The 18,127-nt window shown below is 23.7% G+C and overlaps 2 non-coding genes across 2 annotated transcripts; both read right to left on the bottom strand.

Moving 5' to 3' along the window:
- Window positions 1-332: 332 nt before the first annotated feature.
- On the bottom strand, window positions 333-405 carry Trnam-cau (transfer RNA methionine (anticodon CAU)). Its single transcript has one exon. It is a non-coding gene; the product is annotated as a tRNA-Met (tRNA).
- Window positions 406-12,316: 11,911 nt separating this feature from the next.
- Trnam-cau (transfer RNA methionine (anticodon CAU)) lies at window positions 12,317-12,389 on the bottom strand. The gene has a single exon. It is a non-coding gene; the product is annotated as a tRNA-Met (tRNA).
- Window positions 12,390-18,127: the final 5,738 nt, after the last annotated feature.

The following is an 18,127-nucleotide window of genomic DNA, read 5'->3' as shown; positions in this document are numbered from 1 at the left end:
TGAACCAATTAAATAAATTTAAATTATATACATTAAACTCAGCTCAGATTCTCTTTATCAAAAAGCAATGTAAGAAAATCTTTTTACAGCTAAAGATTTTAAATTTGTGGATTGTGAATTAAAAGTCATGATCTTTTGTTGGTAAAAACTCTCTACAGCGCAATAAGACAAGTGTATAGGAGCAGGGACCAACTTAAAAAAGTTCATGGAGAGCTCAAGCGGGGACAGTTTGAACAAGGGCAACACGAGCAGGGACAACTTTTTGCAAATTAGATGCAGATTATTCAATTTACCCAACTTGTAAGCCATTTTTACATAAATGTTAAAAAAATTGCCCCCTGTGAGGATCGAACTCACGACCTTCAGATTATGAGACTGACGCGCTGCCTACTGCGCCAAGGAGGCTGCGACAAATAATTCTTAAAAAAAGTATATAAATCTGTTTACAGAAAATTTAAATGTTATTTAAAATGATTTTAAAAAAATATTTTATGTGAAAAAGTACTTGAAGTTTAAAACTAAAAAAAAACACCGCAATTTTTTTTCTATGATTTGGTATACTTAATAAATGTGGATTTTATAATTAACGACCAAAATATTATACAAATCAATATTTTCTGAAATTCTTTGTTTTATAAGGTTAGGCTATTACTTTTTTCAAACGCTTACAAAAAAACTTTGTAATTTAATTTTTTTTTAAATTTATTTGCTAGTTTAATACTGAAGTTACAGTTTAAATAAAAACGTAAACTACAGATACATAACATAAATAACGTTTAATTTAATCCATTCTATAAAATAAATTAAAATTATTACGTTTTTACAAATTTACTAAACTATTTTTTTAATTCAATTAATGTCGGTTTATGTTTTTATTTTTTATTTTTATATTAAAAAGCCAGTAAAGAAATTTCAAAAAGATTTTTTTGTTAATTTTTTGTTTCTTTTAAAAACTACATTAACATTTCTAAGATTTGTTTTGCAGATTTTGAACTACAAAGCTATTAAAAACAGATTTATTCTGAAGCTTTGAAATATATATATATATATAATAAGGTTAATATTCAAACTTGAACACCTTATACTGAGCCCACTTGAAGGGCTTTTAAAAAATTTATTGAAATGACGATTTTAAAAATACTGGAAAAGTATTGTATATGTTCCAGTATTTTTAAAATCGTCATTTCAATAAATTATATATATATACATATGGAAAACATTGTAAACTTCAAAATATTATTCACACTAAAGCAATTTATAACTTGGTTATTCGTTGACTAAATTAAAAATTCCTTATATGAATAAAAAAAATATTTGAAAATTAAACTTTATATGAGTGGTTTTCATCAAAGGATGTGGTAATTAAATTTATAAACTATTTGCCTATTTTAGAACTTACATTTAGACTAAACGGTGGGTTCAAAAATATTATATTTCCTTTTCTTTTTTTTTTGTATAAAATATTAAATAAACCATGAAAAATATTCAACCGCAACACGATTAAAATATCATATAGTTGTGCAAGCAATTTTAGAAGAAAAATAATAGCATACAACAATAAAATCTTAAACAAATACAATATAAACGATAAAAGTAACTCAAAAGATAAACTTTGCAATTGCCGCAAAGAACTTTACCCTTACTTACAATCAATGCCTTGTTTCTAACAAGGTCTGTAGAGCAACAGTAACATTCAATAAGTAACCAAACAAAACTTTGGATTTACAAGAAATAGTTTCAAACAAAGGTATAGTTTACAAATCTTCATTAAGCAACACTAACAAAATACATTAGGACAGAACTTTCGGAATTTAAAAGATAATAACACAGACTATAAAATAAAATGGGAAATACTAAACAGAAAAATATCACAATTTAATACTAAACTCGGTTGCAGACTTTGCAACTTAGCAAAATCGAAATTGATAAATCAGCCAAGCACATAACACTTAACAAGAAAAGCGAAATACAAAATATATGCATTAACTACCAAAAATACTTTTTTAGCAAAATTAAAGCCAACTAAGTATTAAATTAAATTAAAATTAAGCCGCAAACACGAACAGTTTAAAACGTTTTTCTAATACAAGCTTTACAAACTTTTCAAAATACAGAAAATCTTATACCAACAACAAAACTAAAAACAAACTTAACTTGCTTTACAAAACCCTTCATTATTACTGCATCACAATAATTATAAAATTTTCAAATTCTTAATTTCTATTAATCTTTTTTAATAAACTTTATCTTAACTGAGGAGTATATGGGGTGTTATATCTCATATAAGAAACGGTCGTCTAAATATATTTGTTTATTATATAATCTATAAAATATTTAGCTCCAATTTAAGTTGTTGAGCGCTATCGACCAGAAAAAAAAAACTATTTTATAAAGTTTAATACATAAATTAATATATAAAGTAGTATTTTTGATTAAAGTTATAGAGTTTATATGGTGCACAGTTTTAAAAACTCTATGAAAACTCTAGATAGTTTAAAGTAATATTATTTCGAATATAATAAGCTGTACAACATAAATGTTTTTTTTAATTTTCTACTTTTGCTACCGCAGTTGTTTCAAAAACAATCAGTTTTATAATCCACTATATACTTTTTCTTAAAAACTTTAAAAACAATATTATGTTGTTAAGTACAAGTAAAATACAAAGATTTATAAGTGCTGAAAATTTAATAAAAAATTCAAAAATTATAATATATTTGTTATTTTAGTTCCAAAATTTAATTAATTCTAATAACTTACAGTACCATACTTTTCTTTGCATTTTTTATTTATTTACAATACAGATATTTTTGGTTTGTTTTCTACTTATTAAACGTAAAGTTGTATAACTATTAAAGCAGCGCATGGTATTAAAAAAAATCTTTTATAAATAAATGCAAATTTATTTTTCTATTCGTCTTAGTCTAGCTTGAAATAATAAATTGTTAGTATGAATATTAAATTCTAATCACAACTGTATTTTAAATAATTTTCTTGGATATTAATTTTGTTCTAGCTTAAACAGCAAATTAATCACTTTAATTGTTTTTTGTTTTTTTGTAATTTATATTGTTTTTTTTTTGTCAATAGATACAGACTCATTTAGACTAAAGTTAAACCGTCTGTTATTTATTAAAGGATAAAATTTATTCTTTAATAAGTTAATTTCGGCAAATAGATACTCATATTTTTTAGTAGGTTTGTGTTAAATCTTATAAGCGTCTAAAATTAGAAATAAATTTTAAACTTCAAGTACTATTATGCTTATTGTTTTGTAGTTGAAGTAAGAATATAATGTTAAATTTAAAATAATTTTATATAATGGATCATATCAAGTAGTAGGCAAAAGTTTATTTTAACAATAGAATCAAAGGTTAATCTCTATACATATATCTATTGAAATTAAACTTTTTTTATTACTTCACAAAATTTCAATATATTTAATTAACCAAGAAAAAAATATTAGTTATTTTCTTAACTTCTGAGTCTTTTCAGAAATAAGCATCGAGCAACAATAAAAAATTAGAAACAATTTTAGGAAGTTTTTTTTAAGGTGTATCAAAAAACATCTTTGATTTTTAAAATTTTAATGTATTTTTTTGACTTAAACGAAAGAATTTAACCTCAAAATCTTTTGAAGGTAAACAAGTCTTTGAAAACAAAAACAAAATTAGAGATTTTCGAGTAAAATTTGTTAGGCTTCACGCCAAGCAAATACATAATTAATGATCAAAAAGCTTTTATGTAAAATCTCATGTCAATTAGAACTACCGATAAGAATAGAAAGTTTTTATCAACTAAAAGTTTTTATCAACGTTGGTTGAAGAACCAAAAGTTTTACTAATAAAAAAATTAAATTAGTATTGTTTTTTTTTAAACGTTGTTTTTGAAACAGTTTTTATTATAGTGTACAAAATAAACATATACATAATTAATGAATTAAAAAACTTTTACTGTCAATTAAAGCTACCGGTAGGAGATATATTTACTACCGGTATAAATTGAACTTTTAAAACCAAGTAGAATTACTTAACTTAAAGCAAATTGAGTTCTTTGAAATTAGATATCAATAAAAATTAAATTCCTAAACTAGACATTAATATAAAAACTAAGGTCATTCAATTACTTACATTAGAATTTCTAAAGTTTTTTAAAGATATACTAAACTTAAAGAAACATTTTAATGGTTTTAAATTTTTGAAAGTTTAATCCACAGTTTTAGTCGCATAAAATCAATTTTGTTATCTCTTTTTGACTTTTAGAATCTTTGTAAAAAATTTGTCATTGTGAATAAAAAGGTTATTTTGATTTTAATCACATTATCTTTTTTAATACAACAAAAGTTTAATCATTTATTTAAACTTGCTTAAAGCTTTTGATATGTATGCATTTTACATACATACCTAATAATTTTATAATTATAATTGTAATTGCAAAAGTTTATCAAAATAACTAGAGTAAATTTAAACTTTAAGAGTTACAATTTTTTCTGTATAAAGCTAGAAAAGCTGTCTCAGCTTCAAACTTTTTCCACCAGCTACTTCTATATAATAATTTTAAGTTCTATGTACTAAGAATAAATAAATAAAAATGTAAAAAGAAAATTAAATTCAGTATATACAGATAACAGAATATGTATGTGTTAAGTAGTTTAAAGTAGATTAAATATTAAATTCAAGAAAAAGGATAAGTTTTTAAATTACTTGCTTTCATCAAGTGAACACATATTGCTAATAGTAAAACTTGTATATAAAACTTTTTGAATTTTTACTGTTTAGTATAAAATTCTTTCTGTACTCAAGCTTTTTTCATGTTTTACCTTATGATTGAGAATTAAGTTGTTTGATTTAACTTTAAATAATTAAATACAATATTACTTCATCTAAAAACATTTGAACACCAAAGTTTATTTCTTGTTATTTATCAAATAGTTATAACAATACTTATAAACCTAGAGTCAGTTGATTTAAAACATTTATTTAAAAATATTTTTATTTTACTTGCAAACATGTAGCGACTTATTTTGTTTCATCAACAAAATATAACATGTTTTGGGTAAATATTTTGGGTGTTTTTAATTCAAAAAAGTTTAGCATTTTGAATAAATAAATATCACGTATATTTTTTATTGTATTTGCCGTCAGTAGAAACTTGTATACTGTTTTTGTTTCAGTGAGCTTTTAAAAACTACATTTAAAATTTGTTTATATACAATAAGAGCTTATGCAAATTAAATTTGAGTCGAGAATTTTATTTTCAAAAAATTGTTTAAATGACCTTGAAGTAACATTTTACAGTAAAACTTTTTTATGGAGTTATAAGTTAATTATTTCATTTAAAAACGCATTTAATCTTGTTCATCTTTAAATTCTTTTAATATTTTTGTTTTTGAATAAATTATTTTTTACTTTTTATTTACATTAAAAAATAAACCATTTTATAAGTTTATTACGAACATATTAAGTCATACGAACAACTATTTAAAGCATGCTAGCAAACCAACACGTTTAAAGAAAAAAAATAGTTTCAGAGTCAAAAAATACTAATAATTAAAATTTGATAACTTGTAAGTATCATAAGCTAAATGGTTACAGTTTGTTTTTTTCTTAAAAAGTATAAACTAATATAAGGAAAACATTAGAGATATTAAAGTTCTTTTATTAACTAAAAGTAAATATTAAGATCTTTTTAGTACTTTATGTTGATGTTAATAAAAGCATAGAAAAAGTATTATGACGTATCTTTAAAGTCTTAATCATACTTTAAAAAAACCTTGGGCGAAAAATAACTATTCTATATTTTAGACAATAAAACAGACATATTTTATTTTCTGTATTGAAATAGACTTAATATTAAAACACCAGTAATTTGTTGACAACATAGTTTTTATTAACTAATGCTTTTTTTTGTTTAGTTTAGAAGTTTAAGATTTTGGAAAAATAGTTTAAAATGATTAAAACATTTCTTAAGTATTAATTTTTTTTTCAATATCAAAAACAATGATTGAACAAACAAAGAAGTAGTTGTACCCGTTTAAAAGTATTTCAAGCTAAATTAAAAAGTAAAACTGTAATGAAACAACTTTTTTTTGCATTTAATTCGTTACAGACTTACAATCATTAATTTAGTTTACAATAAAAACCGTGTGAAAATAAAAGTGCACAATGTTTGTTTAAATATAAACAAAAGCAAAATTTTATAATATTTAAACCAAAAAACAGATTAAAGTTGACCTAGATTGCAAAAGTCGTGTATTTGAATCATAAAATTACGTCAGTTAGTGACGTAGTGAAAGTGAAATTACGTCAATTTAATGGTCTGATGACATCATAGCCAGCGGTTGCTCGATTAACTTTATCAGCCTTTGATCTTTTTTCACCCCTTTGATGAACTCCGCCACCGTGATTCTTCCTGTATGTAGTTATTATGACGTCACAAATAATTAGAGTAAACGTTTTATTAATAATCCTCACTAAGTGTAAACTGGTTTAATTTAGTGGAAGTTTTTTGCAAATTATTTAAAACTATTATGTTGTAACTGAATAAAGTTTTTTTTGTGTGTTTTATTTAACTCATTTCCGTATCACCAAACAAGTAAATACGTCACATCTTGCACACTAAAAGGCGAAGAAGCTTATGTTACTTACAATTACTTACGTATTGGTAATATTTAAGTTATTTGTGTGATCATAAAATTATATAAATGTAATATATATTTAAAATGTAGGAGCACTTTTTTAAATTGCATAAAAGCATAAAACTAGTAATATTTCAAAACATCTTTTAAAAACGTGTGCAATTCAATCAATACTGTCACAATACTTCAAACTGATATGTGTTAATGTACATGAAATTTACCATCCATGTCCTTGTCAATTCCGTGAAAAGCTTCAACTCCGCATTTCAACTGTTCCGGTTCACTGACTCCATTCATACTGTATACTGCCTAATTCACAATAAATAAACAAGTTGTTAATATTTGTAATAATTAATAAAAGTAGTAGTTGTTATACAAGTGTTGTAATTTTGTTGTTAATTTCAATCATTCTTTGGGTATACCACCTTATTAGGAATAAAAAATAAATTAGTAAAAGCAGTCCTGTAATATCATAAATGTTGTAAAAGACTATTTAGCGAAATAATTGTAAAAGTTGTCATAATCTAATGTTAGTTTTAGTTGTCCTGGCTCGCTTTCTCTGTTTATTATAAACACAGACGTAATAACTGTAATGTCATAGTCAGGTCATGTGGCATCATTAATAGTTTAGAAAGTTCTTAACTAAAGGAGCAGTATCGTCCTTACTTTGGACGATTTATTAGTTCGGGAATAATAAATAGTAAGGGACGGAATGACTGAAGATTTGGAAATTTTAGGCTATTATAGAACTTTAAATAAAACTTACTGTCACTAAATATTTTGGGGCTTCTTAAAGGGGGATTATTTTTTAACTCTCCGCTAACGGGGTGATTAATAAAATGATTTTAGAAAACCCCCTGGTTTTGAAGTGCAGTTGATGAAAAACTTAACTATTTGGTGTTAAAATAAGTTGAGCGACGTTAATAGTAAAAAATCTATATGTGTAACAATTTTAATATATTCATATAGTAAATTTAAAACAATAAGATCTCAAAAAAAAAGAGGGAGTGAAGTAATTAAGTTTGTATTAACAAAAAATCTTATGCAAAACGTAAACAACTTTTTTTCCCTTAAAATTTATAAAACCCGTTTTTTTTACTTTATATAAACTTAAACTTGGCATAGAGTTTATATAAATTAAATCAACTTAAAAATAGTATTTTTAAGTAAAACCAATTAAATTTTGAATTCAGCAAAGTTGTTTCTAACTTTTTTGTATTGCAGTCAAGTTCATTGAAAATATAGAAGTAAATAATTTTAAGTTAAATATGTTTAAATCACTATATAGTTTTTTCTTTTAAATAAGAAACTAAACACTATAACATAATTTGATTAAACATGAATTATTTACTAAACATGAAAGGAATTAGTTGAGATGAAGATTTATAAAAGTTATTTTTATTTAAACTTTTATACAGATTGTGGTGAAACTCAATTAACTCATGACTATCTTAATTTTTTGATAAAAAAATTTCAAACCGAATTTGTACACAGTTTTTACTAACAACACTTCAAGTCTCAACACTTTTTTAGATTACATTTTTATAAAAAGATCTGTTTATTTTTTAATTTATTTGTTTTGAACGGATAATTGAACATTAATAAAATAATTTATTAATGTATTTAAAAATAATTATTGAAAAGTTCATACAGCTCGCGGTGAACTCAGTAACTATCTGAAATTTTTAAAAATACTTTTTTTAAATTAATTGTACATAGTTTTAATTAAAAACACCTAAATGCTCTTTTAGATTATATTTTCATAAAAATATCTCTTTACTTTTTTATGTTTATTTGGTTTTTTTTCTTTGTAATAAATGGATAACTGAACATTAAAGAAAGCTGTCAAAGTATATGCAATTAATAAAACTAAAGTTTATTTGTTACTATTAACATAGTTTTTGTGTTTTAAATAATAAAAAATAAATTCTGTATAATTTATTATTATTTGAATCTGCAAACAATGTTTTTTTATTCGCCGTACAAATGTATTAATATGCAAAATTTTACTATTTCACAAGCAGAACAATGTTTTGTTTTAAAGTATAGTTTTTAATTTCGTATCTTAAACCTAAGCTCGTTTACAAAGAATATTACCAGTAAAAAAAAACAACTGCAAGTACGCAATAATGTTATATAATGTTTATGTTTATTTTATATTTTCCTATTAACTAATTTCCCTTATATTTACTTAAGTACAAAATAAATAAAAAAAGTTAATTACTTTCTGATTACTTGATCTTATTACATATGCTTGTGTGCTTCGGGTTATTTTATTCTTACTTAAAAGTTCTGAAGATCATTTTAGGAGAAACATTGTCAGCTAAAGTAGCAATCGTTGAATAAAACTTTGCAATATATATTTACAATGTTAGCTGTATGAAACAACTATACTGGTTTTAAGAATTCGACTAGTAGTAATAAAATATTTAAAAACCCATAAAGTGGGCTCTGTAAAAGTTTATTTAGTTTTAATATTTTTTTCTATATATATACATGTATATATATTTCTGTTTATAGATTTTCTAAAAGTTCTGAATGGTAGCGCTCGACAGGTTGAATTGGAGCTCAATATTTATTATTTATAATAAACAAATATATTTAGACGACCGTTTCGTATATGGAATGTAACATTACTCTTCAGTAAAGCTAAAGTTTATTAAAAAGTTTAACATAAATTTAAAATTTGAAATTTTATAAGTTTTGTGTCGTAGTACTAATGAAGAGTTTTTGTGTAGCGAGCTAAACTTAAAAATACGTTACTTATAGTTGTGATATTGGTTTGAGAATCTACGCATTTTAAAAGTTTTGTATTATATTTTGTATTAAAAATTTTTTTTATACTGGTCGTGTTCGTGGCTTAACTTTACTTTGATTTAAAATGCAGTTAGTTTTAATTTTGCTATAAATTTGTAAATTATTTTATATTAAATATATATTTTATAGCAAAATTCCACAAATAACAAATAAATTAAACAAGTAAATGCGAATAAAACTGAAAGAAAAATGAAAAAAATACTGAAGAGCGTGTCCGAAAAGTACTTCTATTTTGTATTTTGTTTGCAATAAACTTTAATGTATAAAAATTGTGATTTTTATAATGGAAAAACCATTATTTCAATATTTTTAAATGTATTGTAATTAACAAACTAGTACACTAAAATTATTCTCACCTTCAATGATACATATTGTAGTTAAAACAAGTAGACACTGCAACTTCATACTGTTGTGATGCAAAAATGTTTTTGATATTTTTATTTATAGCTTTTTTATATATTTTCAATGTAATATAAGCCTTGAGGCAATAAAATTTTATCATACTTTGAACGCTAAAAAAATCAAAATCATAGTTATTATAAATGCTAAAGATTTATTTTAATCGTTTCTATGTGGTAAAAGTTAAGGCCTACGTAAACCTTAAAAAGCTTTTATGACTAATTTTTGTTTATAAATGAAACACTTGTTATTCATTAATAGAAAGTTTTAAAATAAAACTAGTAAGAAATACTCAATTTTAAATCCAAACATATTTTGTCCAATTTAATATTACACCACAACATTTTTAAGGGCTTTATTTTTATTTTTCAAATATTTGTTTTAAGAAATTATATACATAATGTTTTGTTTGTAATCGTTGTCGGTTTTATTAAAACAAATGTTTAGAAATGTGAAAATTAATAGATGCATCTAAAAACTTATTTGTAAATAACATTTTGTTCTAGTTGTAACAAAAGTAAATGCTATGGTTTATTTTTACATTTAAATCATCTTAAGCAGCTGTAAATATATAAAACTTTATTTTAAAAAAGATACAATTTTTTTTTTGTCATATAGTGTATGTTAAATCACTTTTAAAAGTTTATAAAACTAACTTAAGTAGGTGTAGAAGTTATCTAAACAAAAAAAAAATATTGACTTTATTTAAATTTATTAATGCTTATAACATTAAATAAAAACATATGCTGTTTAAGTTATTAAAATTAGTTTTTTTTTTTATAAAAGCAATATGGTTTAAAAAAATAACTATGGTTGTAAAAATTTTAAAACGATTTTAAAAATTCAGATAATTTTATGTAGGAAATTATTTATTTCATGACATAGTGTTGTATGTACACATGATTCTATCCAAAAAATAAAGATGGCACTTAGAAAATTATCTGATATATTGTAAATTGTTGTATATATATATTATTGCTTATTGAACAATAATTGTTCTAAGGATCTGGTATACGAAGGAACCTTTCGGTTATCGAGTCGTACACCATATGTTAAGTTTTTAAGATTGTGTAATACTCAGAATAAGTTCTTTATACTTTTTGTTTAAAAAAGTAATAGTGGCATTTTTTAATCTTGGTAAAATAAAACATTACGAATTCATAAACAAAAGCAAAAATTTGAACTTCAACTAAAAAGTTAAAAGATAAAAAACAAGTTTAAATTTACTACGAAAGTCAAAACTTAACCTTAAAATATTTTTCTATAAATCACTTTCGTTTACGGATTCAAACGTTTTTTTATCATAAAAAACTTCTAATTTATAATCTGTAGGGAATACTCATGAGAATGTAATTTTTTAATTTGTTGTCAATATTTATTTGAGGTATTACATTTAAAAAAAATCTACAAGTACCATCACAACCTAACACGTATTTTTGATACAATTGGTTTCCTAAGCAACTGGTTTCGGTGTAAAAAACCACATTATTTCTACAAATAATTCAGTTTCGCTTATAAAAAGTGAATACTAACTTTTCTTGACATGTTGATTAAATCTAAAACAGTTGTCTCTAAAAGTTTAGTTTGAATAAAAATATTGAACCTTTCATTCTTAAATTTCTTTACTTTTAAAATTTTTTCTTAGTTACAAGTTACAAATGTAAAACTGTTCAAAAGTTTTGGTTTTTTGTTTTCGTTTTACTTTCAAAAATCAATACAATCATATGGAGATTAGTTATCTATTTTGGTTTAACATTTGACTAAAACTTAAGGTCTAATAATCTTTGAAATAGACACATATAAAAAACTGAGTACTTTTAGATAAATAAGATTACGTATATGTATTTTTTAACTGTTATAAACAAAAGACGTTTCAAAAACATAGACATTTTCGTTATCTAATATTTTATATTTACAATTTAACACATTTATTATACTTTACGATTTGAGTAAAATATTAAATAGTAAGTAATGTAAAATAAGAAATATTTTGATATTAAATAAACATTAAAAATTACTTTTATTAACTTTAAAATAATGCACAACAATAAAACATAATAAAAGTTTTTTTATAATCTTCGAAATTTTCTTGTTTATTTTACAATAATTATACTTAAAATTAACAGTAGCATTAACTACTAGCAATTTAAGTTTATTTTGAGCTAAAACAATGTAATAAGTTTTTAATTTGCTGTAAATTATTATGGCGAATTAAATGGTATACTCACACATTCACAATTCTACCCCGATCAAATCTCACCCATTTTTTTACTTTAAGTTTTTATTTTTCATTCTACTGACACTGTTACGTCTAACTTTTACCCGTCGGTAATTTTTATTTTGTTTTATTTGTTTATTTTTACTTTACTTGATCCGGTGGGAAATGTGTGCGGGTTTGAACAGAGCTTAGTTTAGAATTTGAATATATTAAAAGCTATGTTCCACACTTTATGACAAAAATTGTGCCCCCTGTGAGGTTCGAACTCACGACCTTCAGATCATGAGACTGACGCGCTGCCTACTGCGCCATGGAGGCTCGCAGATGATGACAGTTGTAACGATTTATAAAGCTGTTTACGATAAGTAAGCGGTTAAACTATTTTGTAATTAAAACAAGTTTATACTTGAAAAGATCACACAACGAAAATTTTTCCTATGATTTGAAGTAATTAATAAATTGATTTTATAATTAACGACCAAAATAAAACACAGATCAATATTTTATTAAGTTGTTTATTTTTGTAAACTCAGGCTATTACTCTCTTTTGAAAGCTAACAAAATACGTTTTATAAAGTCAAAGTATGTTATAAATACATATTTAGTGTTAGTTGTATACAGGGTGCACGACTATTCAAATTCGGACAATTCAAATTCCGACAATTCAAATTCTTAAAGAGAAATTTAAACAGCCACAAATAAAAAAGTAATGTGTATTTGACAAATATAAAAAATACATATGTAAGTCATATTAATACCTACAAGCCATTTAGTTCTTTTTGCAAATCATTAAATATTTCTAGAGATATGGCTTAAATAAAGCAAAAAACATAGTTATTTTTAGTAATTTTAAAATATCTTAAAAAGTATTTTAGATTTTTAAAAAAGGAAAAAGTGGTTTGTAGGTATTAATAAGATCTACATATGTATTTTTTATTTTCCTCAAATTTGTATTATTTATTTAGATATAGTCATTTAAAAATTTTTCTAAGAATTTGAATTGTCGGAATTTGAGTTGTCCGAATTTGAATTGTCATGTAACCTTGTATACAACATGCATAGTAACACTTTAACAGAACTGTAATACAAAGTAACAAAACATGAATAAAAAACATTTTATAGAAGATTTGTAAAGATAAAAAATTAAAAAATTTTTTTTTTTTAATTCACTATATACTTGTTTACTTTTATATTCTTCAATTAGTGTCGGTTTATATTTTAATTGTTTCGTTTTTCTTTAAAAAGACTTGTTTAGAAACTTAGATTTTTTATATTTCTAATTACAAAATAATTATAAACTATTAATAAAATGGAAACTTAAAAAAATAAATGTAAAATGCTATCAACTTCAAACAAACTATTCACAGAATACTAACAACTTTACAGATTTCTTATTATTTAACTAATATAGAATTTATAAAAATCCCTCTTGTGTTGAAAAACTTTCGAAATTTATTTTTATAAAATCTGTAAATTGTTATAATTAGTGAGCATTCCTTACATTTTCTTTAACTAAACTGTTTTTGTATCGGAACTTAATATATTGTTTAAATAGTCATTTCAGCACAATTTTTTTAACTATTTTAATGCAAACAAAATAACTTCTTGTCTTCTTTTTTTAATACCTCTGCCAAAAAACATTATTTACAATCAAATGATAAATCTTTTATATTCTTTAAACCATAAAAATCTGGGATAAAATTACAGTTACAACAACTAAAAATAACAACAAGTGAATTTTATCAAGTATAAGTCTAAAATAGTGTTTTTTATTGAAAAAATTAGATACAAGATTTTTATAAAAATTAGTTTTCTTAAATTCTAAAGCCTTTTACACTTTTAAATATTTCAGAGATTTTTTTTTCAAATAAAGAAACTGATACTTTTAGTTTTTAGTTTTATGTCTCTTTTTACAATTATAAAAAATAATGTTAGTGTGCTATGAACAATGGGAACGGGTCAAAATTGCACAAAGTCAAAAACACACTAATACAAAATTGCACGAGGGTACAAAATTGCTCGAAGACAAAATTGCACAAAGGGTCGATTTAGAAAGAGTTACAACTTTGCACGGAGGGTCATTTTTGCACAAGAGTAAAAAAATAAAAAAGTAAATATTTAAAAAACCATAAAAGATAGTAAATAATTAAATTCCAAAAAAAATCTATTATAAAAACATCTATTGACCGAGGGAAAGGGTTAGGAGTATCAGTTATAGTAAAGGAAAAAGTAAAGACTAAAGAAAATTAATAAAAAATTAGGATAAAAAAAAATTCAATTCGTGAAAAATATCTTCGTGGAAAGTGTATTCGTACAAAAAAATCTTCGTGCAGTTTTGTGCCCACCTGCAATTTTGTCCCCTCGTGAAATTTTGTATATTTAAGAACAGCTAAACAGATTGATTATCAAGTTTTGCAATTAAGAAAAAGGTTTAAAAAAAAACTTACAAACAATGCTCACTACAAATGTTCCTATCATTAAACAACATATTTTCTATAGTATTGTTTATTGAAAGACAATAAATACGCACAAAAATTTTGCTCCAAGGACCTGGTGTACAAAAAAACCTAACAATCTGCTGCTACCTCTTTTTTTACTACGTATCAGGCACGTAGCATGGTACATTTCTGCAAATTCGCAGAAACGTATAAAATGTTGCCAAAAAAACTCGGTTTTGTTTCAATTTCTTAGCTTAAAAAGAGCCTGCTTTCTTAGCTTTAAGTATATTTTAGTACTCAATTTAATGCCTTCCTGATAGATAATTCGAAAATATAAATACTTTGCACCACTTTTGGTGTCTGAAAAAAGAACAAATTAAATAAATTTAAGTTATATACATTTAACTCAGCTCAAGTTCTCTCTATCAAAAAGCAATGTAAGAAAATCTTTTTACAGCTAAAGATTTTAAATTTGTGGATTGTGAATTAAAAGTCATGATCTTTTGTTGGTAAAAACTCTCTACAGCGCAATAAGACAAGTGTATAGGAGCAGGACCAACTTAAGAAAGTTCATGGAGAGCTCAAGCAGGGACAATTTGAACACGAATTTCCTTTTGAACGACAACTTTTTGCAAATTAGATGCAGATTATTCAATTTATCTAACTTATAAGCCGACTTTACATAGATGTTATGAAAAATTGCCCCCTGTTCAGATTATGAGACTGACGCGCTGCCTACTGCGCCAAGGAGGCTACGATAAACAATTGTTAAAACAGTATATAAAGCTGTTTACAATAAGTTTGGGGTAAAATTATTTTTGTGAATTAGTACTTGAAGTTTAAAACGAAAAAAAAATCACACCGGAATTTTTTTTCTATGATTTGGAGTACTTAATGAGTGGATTTTATAATTAACGACCAAAATATTACACGATAAATTTTTTCTGAAACTCTTTGTGTTCATAAGTTTAGGCTATTACTTTTTTCAAACGCTTACAAAAAAACTTTGTAATTTAACTATTTTTTTAATTTTTTTGCTAATTTAATACTAAAGTTACAGTTTAATTAAAAACGTTAAATACATATACATAACATAAGTAAAGTTTAATTTAAATCCATTCTATTAAATAAACTAAATAATTTACAAATTTATTAAACAATTTTTCAAATTCAACTTTATCGGTTTATGTTTTTATTTTTTATTTTTATATTAAAAAGCCGGTAATATTCTGAAGCTTAGAAATATATATATATGGAATACATTGTAAACTTCAAAATATTATTCACACTAAAGCAATTTATAATTTGGTTATTAGTCGACTAAAATAAAAACTCCTTATAAGAATTAAAAAAAAATTGAAAATTAAATTTTATATGGGTGGTTTTCATCAAAGGATGTGGTAATTGAATTTAAAAACTATTTGCCTATTTTAGAACCTACATTTAGACTAAACGGTGGGTTCAAAAATGTTATATTTCATTTTATTTATTTTTGTATAAAATATTAAAAAAAAACCATAAAAAATATTCAACCGCAACACAGTTAAAGTATCATACAGTTTTACAAGCAATTTTAGAACAAAAAATTAGCACCCAACAATAAAATTTTAAACAAATACAATATAAACGATAAAAGTAACTCAAAAGATAAACTTTGCAATTGCCGCAAAGAACTTTACCCTTTAAACAATCAATGCCTTGTTTCTAACATAGTCTGTAGAGCAACAGTAACATTCAATAAAACAACCGAATAAAACTTGGGATCTACAAGAAATAATTTCAAACAAAGATATAGGAATCACAAGTATTCATTAAGCAACAAAATACATACGACAGAACTTTCGGAATTTAAAAGATAATACCACAGACTATAAAATAAAATGGGAAATACTAAACAGAAAAAAATCACAATTTAATACTAAACTCGGTTGCAGACTTTGCAACTTAGAAAAATCAAAAATGATAAATCAGCCAAGAACAGAACACTAAACAAGAAAAGCGAAATACAAACTATATGCATTAATTACCAAAAATACTTTTTTAGCAAAGTTAAAGCCAACTAAGTATTAAATTAAATTAAAATTAAGCTGCTAACACGACCAGTTTAAAGCGTTTTTCTAATACAAGCTTTCCTAACTTTTCAAAATGCAGAAACTCTTAAACCAGTAACAAAACTAAAAACAAACTTAACTTGTTGTACAAAATTCATTATTACTGCATCACAATACTTATAAAATTTTCAAATTCTCATTTTCTTTTAATCTTTTTTAATAAACTTTATCTTTACTAAGAAGTATATGGGATGTTATACCTCATATAAAAAACGGTCGTCTAAACCTATTTGTTTATTATATGATCTAAAAAATGTCTAGCTCCAATTGAAACTTGTTGAGCGCTATCGACCAGAAATTAAAAAAAAACTATTATATAAAGTTTAATATATAAAATAATATATAAAGTAGTATTTTTGATTAAAGTTATAGAGTCAAATCAGTTTTTAAACCGTGCACAGTTTTAAAAATTCTATGAAAACTCTAGATAGTTTAAAGTAATAATATTTCGAGTATAATAAGCTGTACAACATAAGTGTTGTTTTTAATTTTCTACTTTTGATACCGCAATTGTTTCAAAACCACAAACATAATCAACTATATACTTTTTCTTAAACACTTTAAAAACAATCTTATGTTATTAAGTACAAGTAAAATACAGAGTTTTATTAGTGCTGGAAATTTAATAAAAAATTCAAAAGTTAAAATACATTTGTTATTTTTAGTTCCAAAATTTAATTCATTACAATAACATACAGTACCATACTTTTTTTTGCATTTTTTTTTATTTACAGTACAGATATTTTTGGTTTGTTTTCTACTAATTAAAGGTAAAGTCGTATAACTATTAAAGCAGCGCATGATATTAAAAAAAATATTTTGTAAACAAATGTAAATTATATTTTTCTATTCGTCTTAGTCTAGCTTAAAGTAACAAAATTTGATAAAAATAATAAATTCTAATCACAACTGTACTTTAAATAATTTTCTTGAATATTAATTTTATTTTAGCTTAAACAGCACATTAATGATTTAATAACTTTAATATACCTTTTTTTTTTTACATTTTTATTGTTTTTTTGTCAATAAATACAGATTTATTTAGACTAAAAATAAACCGTCTGTTATTTATTAAAAGATAAAATTTTATTCTTTAATAAGTTAATTTTGGCAAATAGGTATTTTCAATTTATAATATGTTTGTGTTAAATCCAGTAAGCGTCTAAAATTAAAAATAAATTTCAAAATTCTAGTACCATTATACATATTGGTTTCTTGTTTTAGTAAGAATACGATGCTAAAATTGTAAATACTTTATTTGATGTATCATATCAAGTAGTAGGCAAAGTTTATTTTAACAATAGAATCAAAGGTTAATCTTCATCATACTTTTTATTGAAAATTAATTTTTTTTTATTACTTCACAAAATTTCAATATATTTAATTAACCAACAAAAAAATATTAGTTTTTTTCTTAACTTCTGAGTCTTTTCAGAAATAAGAAGTATATAAGCATTAAGCAACAATAAAAAACTAGAAAACAATCTTAGGAAGTTTTTTTAAGGTG

The sequence above is a fragment of the Thalia democratica genome, unplaced genomic scaffold, assembly GCF_965202585.1.
Source record: "Thalia democratica unplaced genomic scaffold, ktThaDemo2.hap1.1 HAP1_SCAFFOLD_269, whole genome shotgun sequence".
Classification (NCBI taxonomy): domain Eukaryota; kingdom Metazoa; phylum Chordata; class Thaliacea; order Salpida; family Salpidae; genus Thalia; species Thalia democratica.
Note: the sequence above shows the minus strand (reverse complement) of the source record. Positions and strands in the feature narration are given on the sequence as shown.